The 17,145-nt window shown below is 43.8% G+C and overlaps 1 protein-coding gene across 3 annotated transcripts in view; it reads left to right on the forward strand.

Annotated features, from left to right (window-relative positions):
• Positions 1-17,145, forward strand: part of sae1 (SUMO1 activating enzyme subunit 1) — a 232,747-nt gene that overhangs the window by 99,522 nt on the left and 116,080 nt on the right. The window lies entirely within an intron of this gene.

The following is a 17,145-nucleotide window of genomic DNA, read 5'->3' on the forward strand; positions in this document are numbered from 1 at the left end:
TGAGCTGGTTCATTTTGGGAGGTCAAATATGATGGCAGAATATAGTGTTAATGGTAAGACTCTTGGCAGTGTGGAGGATCAGAGGGATCTTGGGGTCCGAGTCCATAGGACACTTAAAGCTACTGCACAGGTTGACTCTGTGGTTCAGAAGGCATACGGTGCTCTGGCCTTCGTCAATCGTGGGATTGAGTTTAAGAGCCGAGAGGTAATGTTGCGGCTATATAGGACCCTGGTCAGACTCCACTTGGAGTACTGTGCTCAGTTCTGGTCGTCTCACTACAGGAAGGATGTGGAAACCATAGAAAGGGTGCAGAGGAGATTTACAAGAGGAGATTGGGGAGCATGCCTTATGAGAAAAGATTGAGTGAAGTTAGCCTGTTTTCCTTGGAGCAACAGAGGATGAGAGGTGTATAAGATGATGAAAGGCATTGATCGTGTGGATAGTCAGAGGCTTGTTTCCAGGGCTGAAATGTTTAGCACGAGAGGGCACAGTTTTAAGGTGCTTGGAAGCAGGTACAGAGGAGATGTCAGGGGTAAGTTTTTTATGTAGAGAGTGGTGAGAGTGTGGAATGGGCTCCCGGTGACGGTGATGGAGGGGGATACGATAGGGTCTTTTAAGAGACTCCTGGATAGGTACACGGGCTCAGAAAAACAGAGGGCTATGGGTAACCCTAGTTAATTTCTAAGGTAGGACCTGTTTGGCGCAGCTTTGTGGGCCAAAGGGCCTGTATTGTGCTGTAGGTTTTCTATGTTTCTATGACTATAATCACCTATGTCATACGACATGATGATGATGATGTGTGTGAAATGTGTCATTTTGCACCGTCTAAGGGTTGTGCTGGAGGCGGCTGCAAGTGTTGCCAAGCTACCGGTGCCAGTACACGTCTCCACAACTCACTAACCCTAACCCTAACCGTTGCAACCCTGGAATGTGGGAGTAAATCGGAGCACTTGGAAGAAACCCTGCAGTCACAGGGAGAACATACAGACTGCAGTGGGATTCAAACACTGATCGGTGATGGCTGGTGCTGTAAAATGACTGCACTAACTGCGAGGCTACCCTGCTGCCCGTTCACCAGGAAGCACTTTAAACAGTTAGCATTGGGTGAAAAATCCTGTGAGCTGCATGAAGTTTCACTGGAGTTCCTGTGCAAGTCTACAACAAATGTTCATTGATCTTTCAGGATTATTTTAATCTTTCTACAGCAATGAGCGGCAAGTCCATCATAACAAGCTAAATGGCAAACCCTGTAAGGCCACCCTGTTGTGAATTTGGTGCTGTAGTCATTTTTTTATATATCAAACTACTTGCCATGTACCAAACATAGAACACTACAGCACAGTGCAGGTCATAATAAGACCATAAGAAGTAGGAATTAGGCCATTTGGCCCGTAGAACCTGCTCTGCCATCTCATCATAGTTGATCCATTTTCCCTCTCAGTTCCAATCCTCTGCCCTAACTAATCAAGAATCTATCAACCTCTGCCTTAAGTATACGTAAACAGTTGGCCTCCACAGCCGCCTGTGGCAACAAATTCCATAGATTCACCACCCTCTGGTTAAAGAAATTCCTCCTCATCTCCGTTGTAACCCTTTATTCTGAGGTTATGTCCCCACCGTAGGAAAAATTCTCTCCTCATCCACTCTATTGAGGCCTTTCAAGATTCAGTAGGTTTCAATGAGGTCACCTCTCATTCTTCGGAATTCCAGTGAGTTAAATGCTCTTCAGGTGACAAGCCTTTCTATCCCAGAATCATTTTCATGAGTCTCCTTTGAACCCTCTCTAATGTCACCACATCCTTTCTTAGATAAGCGGCCCAAAACTGCCCACAGTACTCCAAGTGAGTACTCTTCAGTGCTTTATACCCAGTGTTATATTCTTGCTTTTATATTCTAGTCCTCTTGAAATGAATGCTAACATTGCATTTGCCTTTCTCACCACCGGTTCAGACTGCAAATTAACCTTTACGGAATCCTGCACAAGGATCGTGCTGTGTTGTATCACATGGGCAATCACGTCTTGGCAAAGGCGTTCAAATCTTGGCAGACTTCTCTACAGAAGTGGTTTTCCATTGCCTTTTTCTGGGCAGTGTCTTTACAAGACGGGTGACCCCAGCCATTGTCAATACTCTTCAGAGATTGTCTGCCTGGCGTCAGTGGTCACATAACCAGGACTTGTGATATGCACCGGCTGCTCATACACATTATTCAGTAGGGCTGTGTCTCCATCCCACCACCAAAGAAAGCAAAGGATTGAGAGGTGAGCCCTGTGGATTCCTAGTGAGACAATCCTCCTCTTATAAAAACACCCATTTAACATTATCCTTTGCTTACTCCCATGAGCCGATTATGGATCCAATTTGATTAGGCCCCATGGGCTTTTACATCTTTGAGAGCCTGCCTTTTGGGATTTTGTCAAAAGACTTGTAAACTCTATGTATACCTCATCAAGACAACTCTTTATTCCCTTCCATAGATACTGCCTAACCTGCTGAGCTCCTCCAGCATTTTGTGCATGTTGCTCTGCATTTCCAGTATCTGGAGAATATCACGTGTTTACTTCCCTGTTTGTTACTACCAACTACCCCCCCGCCTCAACCTCTCGCACTCATAGAATTAAGTTAATTAGAAATGACCTTCCCATGACTGATCAGTGCTGTCTGTCCTAAATCAGTGGCATTTTCCATGGCTACTCTCTGCATGAAGAATGCTTCTACTGCCTGCTGTGACTTTGGCTTCGTCCCCATTAATGATGCCCTGGTCATTGAAACCCAAAGCAACACACACAAAATGCTGAAGGAACCCAGCAAATCAGCAGCATCTATGGAAATGAATAAACAGTCAATATTTTGGGTCAAGACCCTTTTTTCAGGATGGGAAAGGAAGAGGGAACATGTCAGAATAAAAAGTTGACGGCGGGAGGAGGATAGCTAGAAAGGTAAAGGGCTAGTGAGGGAGGATCTGATAGGAGAGGAAAATGGACCACAGGAGAAAGAGAAGGAGGAGGGGACCCAAGGGTAGGTGAGGAGAGGTATGTGGCAAGAGTGAGAAATAGAAGAAAAGGGGAGGGTGGCTTTGTTTACTGGAAGGAGAAATTGATATTCATACCATCAGGTTGAAGGCTACCCAGATGGAATGCAAAGTGTTTCTCCTCCACCCTGAGGGCGGCCTCATCTTGGCAGAAGAGGAGGCCATGGACCGACATGTGGGAACAGGAATGAGAATGGGAATTAAAATGTTTGGCCACCGGGAAGTCCCTCTTTTGGCGGATGGAGCGGAGGTGCCCGACAGGTCTCACCAGTGTAAAGGAGGCCATATCGGGAGCACCAGACGCTATTTACGATCCCAGCAGATTCGCAGGTAAAATATTGCCTCACCTGGAAGGACTGTTTGGGGGCCTCAGTGGAGGAGAAGGAGGATGTGAATGGCCAGGTGTAGCACTTTGGCCGTCTGCAGGGGTAAGTGCTGGGAGGGAGATTAGTGGAAAGGAACAAGTGGACCAGGGAATCACGGATCGCTGCAGAAAGCGGGGGGTGGGGGTGGGGGTAGAGGTAAAGATATGTTTGGTGGTAGGATCCCTTTGGAGATGCTGGAAGTTGCCGAAGGTATGTGTTGGGTGTGGAAGCTCATGGAGTGTGATTTTAAAGAGGAGATCTTTTGTTTGTGCAGTCAACCGAGCTATCCAGTTTGTAGGACTGTGACTAATACAGTTGGCATTTTTACGCTCATGTACAATGCTGTTAGAGTGGATACTTAGAAAGACTGATGATTTCGGATTTTGAGATTACTAGATCAGGTTCGCTGACATTTGTCGTGAAGTTTGTTATTTTCATGGCAGCAGTACAGTGCAATACATAAAATATACTATAAGTATGATAAGAAATATTGAATAACAATTGCAAAAATAGTCAGGTAGTGTTCCTGGGTTCAATCTCCATTCAGAAATCTGATGGCAGACAGGAAGCAGCTGTTCCTGAATCGTTCAGTGTGTGCATTCGGCCTCCTGTACCTCCTCCCTGACGGTAGCAATGAGAACAAGCATGACCTGGGTGATGGGGGTCCTCAATGATGGACGCCGCCTTTTTGAGGTATCATTTCTTGAAGATGACCTGAATGCTACAGAGGCTAGTGCCCATGATGGAGCTGATTAAGTTTACAACTCCCTGCAGCTTACTTCGATCCTGTGCAGTAGCCCCCCCCATATCAGACGGTGATGCACCCAGTTAAAATGCTCTCCAGCATACACCTGTAGAAATTTTTGAGTGTTTTTGGCAACATACCAAATTTTCTCAAACTCCTAATGAAATATAGCCACTGCTGTGCCTTCTTTGTAGCTGCATCAATATGTTGGGACCAGGTTAGATCCTCAGAGGTACTGACACCCGGGAACTTGAAATTGTTTACTTGTTCCATTTATGATTCCTTGATGAGGACTGGTGTGTGTTCCCTCGCCCTACCTTTTCTGAAGTCCACAATCAGTTCTTTGGGCTTACTGTCATTGAGGGCAAGGTTGTTGCTGCGACACCACTCATCTAACTGACCTATCTCACTCTTGTATCCCCTCTCGTTACCATCTGAAATTCTACCAACAATGTTTGTATCGTCAGCAAATTTATGGATGGCTTCTGTACCTCCTCCCTGGCTGTAGCAATGAGAAGAGGGCATGTCCTCTACTCTAGACAACTGACTTGCACTAAGATTGAGATGTACATGGCTTCTGTATTCATTTTTGAATCTCTTCTGTTTGAAACCGTTTTAAACCAGTGCAAAGCATAAGTCGGTCTCAAAATTCTTTCAGTGATTCTCTGTGTTAGCCCTGACCACAAGTTCTAATAACCTCAAGCTTGATGCAGTGCTCATTTTTAATTTAATATAATTGATTCAGCACCCCGGAATGACCTCTCCACGAACTTTAAAGTGAGCACAAAAACTCTACCTGTGCCTGAGGCAGTGACTCTTGTAGGTCGCAGTTCAAAGAACAAAGGTGACCGAATTGTGTAAAATTCAGCGTTGAGTGCATGGGACTGAAGAATTTGTTCTGATGTTGTGGAGGCATCTTTCTGCAATTTAAGTCCCATTATTCTCACTTCAGATGAAGTGCTGGTGCCATTAGTAAACCACATAATGGTGTATGGCATATTTCCGAATCAGAATCAGGTTTAATATCACTGCCATATGTCATGAAGTTTGTTGTTATGTGGCAGCAGTGCATTGAAATAGATGATAATAAAAGATAGGAAAGTTAAACCTACAAGGAAAGTACTGGAAGAATATCTATTGTATGCCCTAATCCAGCAGTTCCTACGTGCACATGATGCTGCTGCAAGTTGGTGTTTTATTGTACCTGTTCTTCACCGTACTGGTGCACATGACGATAAACTCAACTTGACTTAGGCTAGCTGGTCTAGGTTGTCTCATGAAAGCTTGCTTCCTGTCACGGACTAGTACGTCACTCGGCTGTATCAAATTGCAATCAGCAATTTTGGGTAGTTTCACCTAAGGCATTGTGGTGGTTTGAATAAGTGTGTCACCAGGAAGAAGTATCTAGGGCTGGGACTAAGTTGCTCACTTTATTTTCTTTATTATTTATTATTTAGAGAAGCACCGCAGAAAGGCAAGAGTTGCACTGCACAGCAACCCACCTATTTAACACTAACCTAATCAGAGGACAATTTACAATGAGCAATTAACCTACCAACTGGTATGTCTTTGGACTGTGGGAGGAAACAGGAGTGCCCTGAGGAAACCCATGCAGTCACAGGGAGAACATACAAACTCCTTACAGACAGCACCAGAATTGAACTCAGAATGCCCTGAGCTGTAATAGTGTTGCACTAACCGTTACGCTATCCTGGCACCCTAATCTTTTGGCTACTAATACCCCCATTTTGAGAACAAGTTAAAAGGCACCCACAATTTGGCTAATAAATGTTGTCATTTGAAGCTTAACAACAATCCTTGCATTTTTCCATCCTATGGTAATTCTTTCCCTCTACCCCTTCCCTTTTCTTCATTTCCCCACTCTAGCTTCTCACCTACCTATCATCTCCCCCTAGTACCTCTCCTCCTTCCCTCTCTCTCTCATGGTCCACTCTCCTCTCCCATCTTCCTTCTTCTCCACCCCTTGACCTTTTCCACCTATCACCTCCCAGCTTCTTAGTTCACGCCCCCTGCCCAACCCACATGGCCCCACCTATCACCTTATAGCTGGTACTCCCTTCACTTCCCCCCACCTTCTTATTTTGGCATCCTCCCCATCCCTTTCCAGCCACGAAGAAGGGTCTCAGCTCAAAACGTCAAGTGTTTATTCTTTTCCATAGATGCTGCCTGACCTGCTGAGTTCCCCCAGCAGTTTGTGTGTGTTGTTTAACTTTAAGTAGGATTTTTTAAGATTTCAGTTATTTGCAGGTAAGTAATTAATTTTGGTCTGTCCTTTTATGTGCCCACGAGCAACCAGTAATGAAATAAATTGTTCAAGTGATGATTCTGAGAGTTAAGATACATTTTTGGTTAGATGTCTCATCCAGAGGACGAGACAGTTCTTCCATCTATTCAGCACTTTTTCAGTACTGCACTGGAACATCCACATAGATTACAAGAATGGTTTGAGTTCAAGACTAGGGTGGCGTGCTGATGGTTACAGGTTTGTCAGGATGGGGTTGTGCAAGAGTCGGCTTGGGCAAGGTCACTTTTACCTACAGTTTAAAACTTTAATATGAGCAGAATGCTAGGTCACAATTTTGATGAATAATCTACATTTATTCTGCTGGGACTGCAGCGGGCATCAAAGTTGTTTTGTTCTTTATTTATCTGGCTCTAAATTTGTGTTGGTTACTGCCCACACCCCCACCTCCACCCATGAGATTCAGATACATATCAGGCAGATTGAATTCAGCAGTAACTGGGCTTCATGAAGATAAATCTGAAGCTGTCGGCGAAACACTGCCTAGAAATGAGCTAGAGAGCTCATTAATAGAGGAGAATTTATTAATTGCCTTGCCCAGTTCAGATACAAATCAAATACTGGGCTGCTGCCAATTCTCTCTAAAGATGCAGGTGATAATTTGACACAACCCACAAAAAAAGTAACTTCAGTGAACCTACAGGTACTAATGATATAGTAGGTCTTTGACTTGCAGAGTTCAGCAATTAAATGTTCACTTTTCACTCACATGGGATTCTGGCTATAATAACTCAGCCTGCAAGCCATTCGTAGAGAACAAGCCTCAGAGCACATCAAATATGATGATTTATTAATTTTATCATAAACTTTATGATAAAAAAATGGAAGTCTATGTGGGAAGGAAGGATAAGGGGATTCCCAACCTTTTTTATGCCATGGACCAATACCATTAAGCAAGGGGTCAGTGAACCCAGGTTGGGAAAGTTTACCTGAGAGTAGGTTAAAAGATTGGCACAAAATTGCTGGCCAAATGTGCTGTAATATCCTACAAAAGTTTATTTGTCATCCATACAACAAAAAATACAATTAATATGCATCGTTTTGCATCAGTGACCAACACAGTCCGAGGATGTGCTGGGGGCAGCCCGCAAGTGTCGCCACGCTTCTGGTGCCAACATACAATACCCAGTTCTCTGCCTGCTGGTGCACCCCCCCAAAGGTAAATCTAGTAAGACATGAGGAGGGTTAGCTTTCTTAGTGGCATTGAGAATATAACCATTGTTCATAAGATATAGGAGCAGAATTTGTCCATTAGGCCCATCGAGTTTGCACCATTTCATCATGGCTGATCCATTTCCCCCCTCAGCTCCAATCTCCTGCCTTCTCATCTCTTCCCTGACTAAACAAAAATCTATCAACCTCTTCCGTAAATATACCTGATGTCTTGACCTCCACAGCCTCCTGTGGCAATGAATTCCACAGATTCACCACTCTCTGGCTGAAGAAATTCTTCCTCATTTCCATTCTAAAAGTATGCTCCTCTATTCTGAGGCTGTGTCTTCTGGTCTTAGACTCCTCCACCATAGGAAACATTCACTGTATAGAGGCCTTTCAACATTCGATAGGTTCTTAGTAAGGTCCCTCCTCATTCCTCTGAATTCCAGTGAGTAGAGGCCAGAGCCATCAAACGCTCCTCAAAAGCTTTTCGATCCCAGAATCATTGTCATGACTCTGATGAAGGGTTTTGGCCCAAAATGTTGACGATACTCTTTTCCACAGATGCCGCCTGGTCTGATGAGTTCCTTCAGCATTTTGTGTGTGTTGCTTGGATCTCTAGCATCTGCAGATTTTCTCTTGTTTGTGGAGAATAATGTCGCACCCAAATATAGGATTCTTCATTGCTCTTTCCATAACAGTTTTGTTTTACTGGTCAGGGTTGTTAGCCCTGAGTTGAACCCGTGAACCTGGAGGACTGGTGGTTCACTCTTAGTCTGGCCTCTGCCCTTTGACCTGTTCGGCATGCACGACCCTACCAACAGCCAAAGCACAAGGTCCTGACTCCAGCCAACATAGCTCTCCAGGTCATTGAGGCATGCGAGGGGTGTGGTCCTCTTGGAGGGCAGGAGTAAGGAAGAAGAAGGTAAATAGGCTGCAGATCATTATCCAGCACCCTGATCAGGATATGTGACCACGTTCAGCCTTGGTGCTCTTCACACCGGAACAGCTTGCTATCATTGTCCAGTTTAACACATGAATAAGCACCAAGTGAAGTGTTTAGGGAGAGATAGCACCTTTGCTAAAGGGTCTTGTCATGCTCAATCTGGGACAGCTTACTCAGCTCCCACCTGTGGGCTCCAAATAGCTCTTTTGCAGCAGCCATATCCTGGTACACAGCTTTGACAGGTGGGCTAAACCAGGTGAAGGGAGCTGGCGGCCTCATACCACTGTGAGGTAGAAACATGTCTGTGCTGGCATGTGAAGTCAGCTCCGGTGGATGAGATCTATAGTGAGATCCAATGTCCAGGAATGCAGTACTGCAACACTCTATGGAGAGCGAAGAGCATGATAAGGCACAGAAGACGTCATGGTCATCCACTGCAACCAAAGAAGACCCCAGTTTGTGACATTTGCTTGTACCACTGGACCCGGACTTTGAGGTTGAGAGAGTGGAACTGCCCCACTTTAAAAATTTCTTGCCATCATCGGACACGATAGACAGCCACCACACTCAGCCTTCCCTATTTTAATGCTGTCTGCTAATTTGATGTGTTGCCAATATACTTAATTTCCAGGTGGAGTCTGTGGTGAGGAAGGCAAATGTGATGTTAGCATTCATTTCAAGAGGACTAGAATATAAAAGCAAGGACATAATGTTGAGGCTTTATAAAGCTTTGGTGAGGCCTTACTTGGAGTTATGAGCTGTTTTGGCTCCTTATCTTAGAAAGGATGTGCTGAAACTGGGGAGGGTTCAAAGAAGATTCACAAAAATAATTCCAGGATTGAACAACTTGTCACATGAAAAGTATTTGGAGGCTCTGGGTCTATATTCACTAGAATTCAGGAGAATGAGGGGTAACCTAATTGAAACCTATTGAATGGTGAAAGGCCTTGACGTGGAGAGGATGTTTCCTATGTTGGGAGAAAGTCTAAGACCTGAGGACACAGCCTCAGAATAGAGAGGTGTCCATTTAGAAAGGAGATGAAGAGCAATTTCTCTAGCTGGAGAGTAGTGACTCTGAAATTTGTTGCCACAGGCAGCTGTGGAAGCCAAGTCTTTATGTGCTTTAAGGTAGAGGTTTGTAGATTCTTGACTGGTCAGGGCATGAAGGGATATGGGGAGAAGGCAGGAGATTGGGACTGAGAGGGAAATTTGTGAAATAGCAGAACAGGCTCGATGGGCTAAATGGCCTAATCTTCTCCTATATCTTACGGTCTAACATTTTTTAACAATCTGGGTGATTTGTGTACACGAGTACAATGAAGATGAATCAAAAGAGATTCAGCAAAAGTTGGTGATGTAAGATGTTTTTCTCAAATTCGTTCATAGTTCTCCGAAATAGAGTCCATGGCTATTTTCTGCATTTTTACTGTCAAATCTGATTTGCCTTTTGCCTTTTAGAGTAGTGTTGAGGCTCAGAAAGCGAACAGAAGTCCTGTGTGCGGTTTAGCTAATTTTTGTTATTCTATTATCTGGCTTGAGTAGACCAATAGAAGCCATACTGCAATACAGAATGGAATATCTTGTGGTATTTTGGTGCAAAGACCATTGTGAGGTGTGTCCACAAGTGGGTACATTTTCCAGGAAATGTGGTTTCTGTGGATCATTCTCCATTCAAAGAAGACTGTATGCTTATCTAAAGATCTAGTGAACTTTTTTCTGTCTCTGTACGACTGTCTGTATTTCATTTTATGTAAGCCTTGTCAACTTGATTTTCAGAACCAAGTGGATGAAAACATAGATGGGTGGGTTAGTAAATTTGCAGATGATACCAAGATTGGTGGAGTTGTGGATAGTGTAGAAGACTGGCAAAGAATACAGCACGATATAGATCAGTTGAAAATATGGTCTGAGAAATGGCAGATGTAGTTTAACCCCGATAAATGTGAGGTGTTTCACCTCGGCAGGGCAAATGCAAGGAGACAGTACAGTGTTAAGGGCAAGGTCCTTAACAGTGTTGTTAAGCAGAGAGATCGTGGGATCTAAGTTAATAGCTCCTTGAAAGTGGCTACACAAGTCGATAAGATGGTTAAGAAGGCTTATGGAATGCTTACTTTTATTAGTCGAGGCACTGAGTTCAAAAGTCAGGAAGTTATGTTGCAATTTTATAAAACTCTGTTTAGCCACATCTGGAGGATGAATACATTTCTGGTTGCCCCACTATAGGACGGATGTTGAGGCTTTGGAGAGGGTGCAGATGAGGTTTACCAGGATGCTGCCTGGTGTAGAGGGCATGTACTATCACAAGAGGCTGGATAAACTTGAGTTGTTTTCTATGGAGTATTAGAGGCTGAGAGGAGATCTGATAGAGGTTTACAAGATTATGAGGGGCATAGATAGTGTGTACGGAGCATATCTATTTCCCAGGGTTGAAATTCCTAATACCAAATGTTATGAATTGAAGGTAAGAGGAAGTAAGTTCAAAGGGGAGCTGAGGGGTAAATTTTTCACTCAGTGTGTTGTGAACGCCTGGAATATGCTGCCTTCTATGTGAGTAGAGGCAACTACATAGAGGGTTTTAAGAGACATTTGGTTAGGCACATGGATGTAATGCAGAAAGAAGGATATGAACATGGTGTAGGTAGGAGGGATTAGTGTTTGCGCATTTTTGATTTGCTTTTTAGCTGGTTTGCCACAACATTGTAAGCTGAATGACCTGCTCCTATGTTCTATGTTCTAGCTGTCTTAGAGAGGTAAATGCCATAAAATTTATTGAAGTCATGTGACCTGTAAGTACAGCTCTCCAAAGATACTGTGGACAGAGAAGTTCCTGAGCATAGGGTAGACCTCCATTGAGGAGCATTTGATGGATCTGGGCCTGTATTCACTGGAATTCTGAAGAATAAGGTGGGGGTATCTGACTGAAACCTATCGAATGTTGAAAGACCTAGAGAGAGTAGCTTTGGAAAATATGTATCCTATCTTTCTTTTCCAATCTTTTTATTAATTTTCAAAATTATAAACATAGCAACAATATTAATGAACAGAGATTGGAATTACATTATTAATAATTGACATTGCAAATGTAACATTGGTAATAGTACAGATATATTAAATTTCCCAAACTCTAAATATAATTAAACATGGAAGAGGGATAAATGAGAAAAAATCTAAAAAAAACCCAAATTAGAAAAGAAACAAAAAGACATATTAATTAAACTGAGCAATATTAACCTAAACTAAATAAAGCTAAAAGAACAAAACTATAGAGAAAAAAAGGACAGGCTAACATATTACATTGGATAGAATCATTAATGTTGTTAACTCCTCTCCTCTATCCGTGTATTTTAAGTTTTAAAAAAAGGATTGGAAATGTTGAATAAATGGTCTTCAAGTTTCTTCAAATTTAACCGAAGGGTTGGAGGTGCCGAAAGGAAAGTATGTATCCTATGATGGAGGAGTCTGAGACCAGAGGGCACAGCCTTAGAATAGAGAGACATCCAGTTAGAATGGAGATGAAGAGAAATTTCTTTAGCCAGCGAGTACTGAATCTGTGGTGTCACAAACAAGAGAAAATCTGCAGATGCTGGAAATTCAAAGCAACACACACAAAATGCTGGAGGAACTCAGTAAGTCAGACAGCATCTATGGAAAAGAGTAAACAGTCAACACTTCGTCCTGAGACCCTTCATCAGAACTTGAGAAACTGTGGAATTCGTTGCCACAGGCAGCTGTGGAGGGCAAGTTATTGGCTATATTTACAGCAGAGGTTGATTGATTCTTGGATTAGTCAGAACATGAAGGTATACGGGGAGAAGGTGGGAGATTGTGGCTGAGAGGGAAATGGATCAGCCATGATGAAATGGCAGAGCAGATTTGATGGGCTGAATGGCCTAATTCAAAGGTTCAAAGGTCCAATTTAATGTCAGAGAAATGTACACAATATACATTCTGAAATGCTTTTTCTTTGCAAACATTCACGAAAACAGAGAAGTGCCCCAAAGAATGAACGACAGTTAAATGTGAGAAAAGATCCCCTCCCCCCCAGCTCCCCCCACCGGCCAAAAAAAAGCAAGCATCAGCACCGCCAGCGAACACTCAAGCGTGAGCAAAGCAATAGCAAAGACACAGACTTGCAGTTACCCCAAAGACTTCGCATTTCATCTGACATTCAATATACCACAGGCTGGAGCTTGCACACTCCCCCTCCCTCTCCCTCTCCCCCTCCCCCTCTCTGTCCCTCCCTCCCTCCCTCCCTCATAAGGGAGAGGGAGGTGTCTCCATTTTCCCAGCGAGCAGGGAGACATAACAAACATCTCGCTGGTTTATGATGTTAAAAGTCCATTACATCACTTTTTTTGAGCTCTGTGCCTGAAGATGGCAAAGATCCCTGATCTTTGGGCACACAGCGGCAGTAGATTTTCTGACTCCCCCAATGACGTATGGGTCTCCTGCGGTGACACCGACCCTCGATCCGCCAGTCTCCAGAGCCTCGAGGTTTTATGCTTCCAATATGAGCTGGACTCTCAGGCTGAATCCTTGGTGTGCCGAACAACGGCCAATCTTGAAACTCCGAGAACGGGTCCCATTCCTACAAAGAGCTGAAGACGGTGTGTAACCCCAGGTCAGGGTCTTCAAAAGAGCCCTGAATGAAAGGGAAAAATAAAGACATTAAAGATGGAAATAGAGCTGTTTCCGAAGATGCAAGCAAAGGAGCCGCCGTTTAGCGCCATCTTCACTCAGCCTCCATTTCCTGGCAGGAGTTGCCAGTCAATGTTGAACTCAACTCAGGACTGCCTTAGGGACTCCAGCTTTGGTGTTTTCCCTCTGGATTTAGTCCCAAAGCATTCCCCCATGTATGTTGGAGGTTTAAGATCACAGTTTTCCATTTCCTGAATGAGCAAACACCATGGCTGACGAGCCCCATTTGTGCAAAGCGACTGGTTTAAAGGTGCCAGTAACCCGCCCTTGCCCCTTCTGTCAGTAGAAGTGCTTCCGCCAGGCTTAGTAGCTGATCCGCACATGGGGGCCAGGAGCTGGACTTGGTTGTCAGAGGGTATTTGAGGAGCACTCCATTGGGAGCATTTGCTAGATAGTGGGAACTTATCCCCATTTCCACCCCCTGCTATGACCATAATCAGAATCAGGTATAACCAGCAAATGTCATGAAATGTGTTGACTTTGTGGCAGCAGTACAATGCAATACATGATAATACAGGGAAAAAACTGTGAATTACAGTTAAAAAAATATGTGTAAAAAAAAGTAGTGAGGTAGTGTTCATGGGATCAATGTCCATCCAGAAATGGGACGGTAGAGGGGAAAAAGCTGTTCCTGAATTGCTGAGTGTGCGCCTTTAGGCTCCTGTATCTCCTCTCTGATGGTAGCACTGAGAAGGGGGCATGTCCTGGGTAATGGGGGTCCTTACTGATGGACGTCACCTTCTTGAGGCAATGCTGCTTCAAGCTGTCTTGGATACTACACAGGCCAATGCCCTTGATGGAGCGGACTAATTTAACAACTCTCTGCAGCTTACTTCACTCCTGTGCGGCAGCCCCACCACCGTACCAGAGAGTGATGCAGCCAATTACAATGCTCTCCACGGTACATCTAGCAACCTTAAAGAACCTGAGCACAGTGAGGCCAGGTTTACTATCCCGTCATTAGTGCAAAGTGAAGTGTTGTTGGGTGTCTGCATTCAGCTTAGCTGCTGTAACCGTCAGCCAGTTGAATAAATTGGATGGTTATTTTTGGAAACTATTTGGCTGAGGAAGTTCATCTTTGTAGAAGTGCACCACCATAGAAGGCAGTAATAGAGAACCATGATTAGTAACATTTGTATCAGTGTTTCCAACCTTTTTCTGTGCCATGGATCCCTACCATTAATCAAGGAGTGTGTGTACCTCAGGTTGGGAACCCTTCATCTATATGAATAGACAGACACGAGGTTCTGCAGATATTGGAAATCCAGAGCAACACACACAAAATGCTGGAGGAACTCAGCAGGTCAGGCTGTATCTATGGAAATGAAAAAACAGTCAATTTGTTGGGCTGCCTTCTTCAAGACTGGATGAATTTATAAAGTCCTATTTACAACACTGACAGTTTATTCATTTCCATAGATCTTGCCTGACCTGCTGAATTCCTCCAGCGTTTTGTGTATGTTCTTTTGGATTTCCAGCATCTGCAGGCTGTCTCAGGTTTACTAGGAAATTCATCTTTATTTGTGTAGTAGAACCATCTTTCTGTTTTAAACTAAATAACTGTTTCTTTAAGGAAATAAAAATATTCGTGAAAGAAAAGGCATGGGTGATGGTATTCATAAGGCAGGTTAATTAAGTGATCTCAATGGCTGTAAGTGCACAACAGAAAAGGTCAGTGGTTTTTGAACATTTAAAGCCAGGCTCCTTTCCACTTCATCAACTTTATTCTGGGATACCATGAACCAGTAGCCTGTCTCTTATGCCTGGATCAGAGTAGAGGTCACACAAAATGAGGTGTTGAAAGTGAGTCCATTGGTTGTGGGAATATATTAATGATGGGGCAAGTGATGTTGAGTGAGGTTATCCCCTCTGGTTCAAGAGCCTGATATTTGAGGGGTAATAACTGTTCCTGAAACTGATAGTGTGAGTTCTGAGGCTCCTGTACCTTCTTCCTGATGGCAGCAGTGAGAAGAGAGTATGTCCTGGGTGGACGGGGTCCCTGATGATGGATGCTGCTTTCCTGCAACAACAGATGTGCCCGATGGTGGGGAGGGCTTTACCTGTGATGGACTGGCTGTATCCAATACTTTTTTTTTAGGTTTTTCCATTTAAGGGCATTGGTGTTCCCATACCAGGCTGTCATACAGCCAGTCAATCTACCCTCCACCACTCACCTATAGAAGTTTGTCAAAGTTTTAGATGTCATACCAAATCTTCACAAACTCCTAAGGAAGTAGAGATGCTGCCATGCTTTCTTTGTAATTGCACTTACATGCTGGGCCTATGACAAATCCTCTGAAATGATAACACTGAGGAATTTAAAGCTGATGACCCTCTCTACCTCTGATCCCTTGATGAGGACTGGCTAATGGACTGCTGGTTTCCTTCTGAAGTCAAGTGGAGCTCCTTGGTCTTGTTGACACTGAGAGTGAGACCGCACCTGGAGTATTGTGTACAGTTTTGGTCTCCAAATTTGAGGAAGGACATTCTAGCTATTGAGGGAGTGCAGCGCAGGTTCACGAGGTTAATTCCTGGGATGGCAGGACTGTCATATGTTGAAAGATTGGAGCGACTGGGGTTGTATACATTGGAATTTAGAAGGATGAGAGAGGATCTGATTGAAACATATAAGGTCATCAAGGGATTGGACACGCTAGAGGCAGGAAACATGTTCCCGATGTTGGGGGAGTCCAGAACCAGAGGCAACAGTTTAAGAATAAGGGGTAGACCATTTAGAATGGAGTTGAGGAAAAACGTTTTCACACAGAGGGTTGTGGTTCTGTGGAATGCTGTGCCTCAGAAGGCAGTGGAAGCCAATTCTCTGGATTCTTTCAAGAAAGAGTTAGATAGAGCTCTTAAAGATAGCGGAGTGAAGGGATATGGGGAGAAGGCAGGAAAAGGGTACTGCTTGTGAATGATCAGCCATGATCACAGTGAATGGTGGTGCTGGCTCGAAGGGCCGAATGGCCTACTGCACCTATTGTCTATTGAGAGGTTATTGTGGCATCACTCAGCCAGTTTTTCAATCTCCGTCCTTTATGCTGATTCATCACCATCACCTACAACAATAGTGTTTTCAGCAAACTTAAATATGGCATTAGAGCTGTACTTAGCCACACAGTCATCTGCACAGGATCAAAATAAGCTGCAGAACATTATAAACGCAGCCAGCTCCATTATGGGCTCTAGTCTCTCCAGCATCCAGGTGATGATAAAAGGTGATGCCTCATAAAGGTGGCATTCATCATTAAGAACCCCAATCACCTAGGACATGCCCTCTTCTCATTGCTACCATTAAGGAGGAGGTGCAGGAGCCTGAAGACACACACTCTGTTTCAGGAACAGCTACTTCCCCACTGCCATCAGATTTGTGGATACACAATAAACCCATGAACACTACCTCCCCATTTTTCCTCTTTTTGCACTGTGTATTTTCACAACATATGCCGGTGATATTAAACCTGTTTCTGATTCTGAAGTAAATTAAGGGGTCAGCACAACATCGTCATAGGCCAGGGGGCCTGTTCTGTGTTTGAAGACCCAGTAATGAATTGATTAGGGCAGATTGAATGGGAAACGATTCTTTTTACCTGTGCACATGGTGGAAATAAATAAGATGTTGTGATCTGTCTGATGTGTGCAGATGCTACGAGTGACTGAGAAAGGTGAGAACTACTGTGGAAAAAATAGTTTCAAAAGGAAACGAGTGACCAGCATGAATTTCTCCCTGATCAGTGTCAGATTAGCGGGTGGCCATTTAAAACTGCAAGCTGGTGACAAAGACTTCCATTTTAAGATAATTATAAATAGACCGAGCAGTATTAGAGCATAGGATTTTTGTGGTAATGTTGCTATAGTGATAATATATTGGTGGTGTTTTCT

Source organism: Mobula birostris, chromosome 12 (genome assembly GCF_030028105.1).
Source record: "Mobula birostris isolate sMobBir1 chromosome 12, sMobBir1.hap1, whole genome shotgun sequence".
NCBI lineage: Eukaryota > Metazoa > Chordata > Chondrichthyes > Myliobatiformes > Myliobatidae > Mobula > Mobula birostris.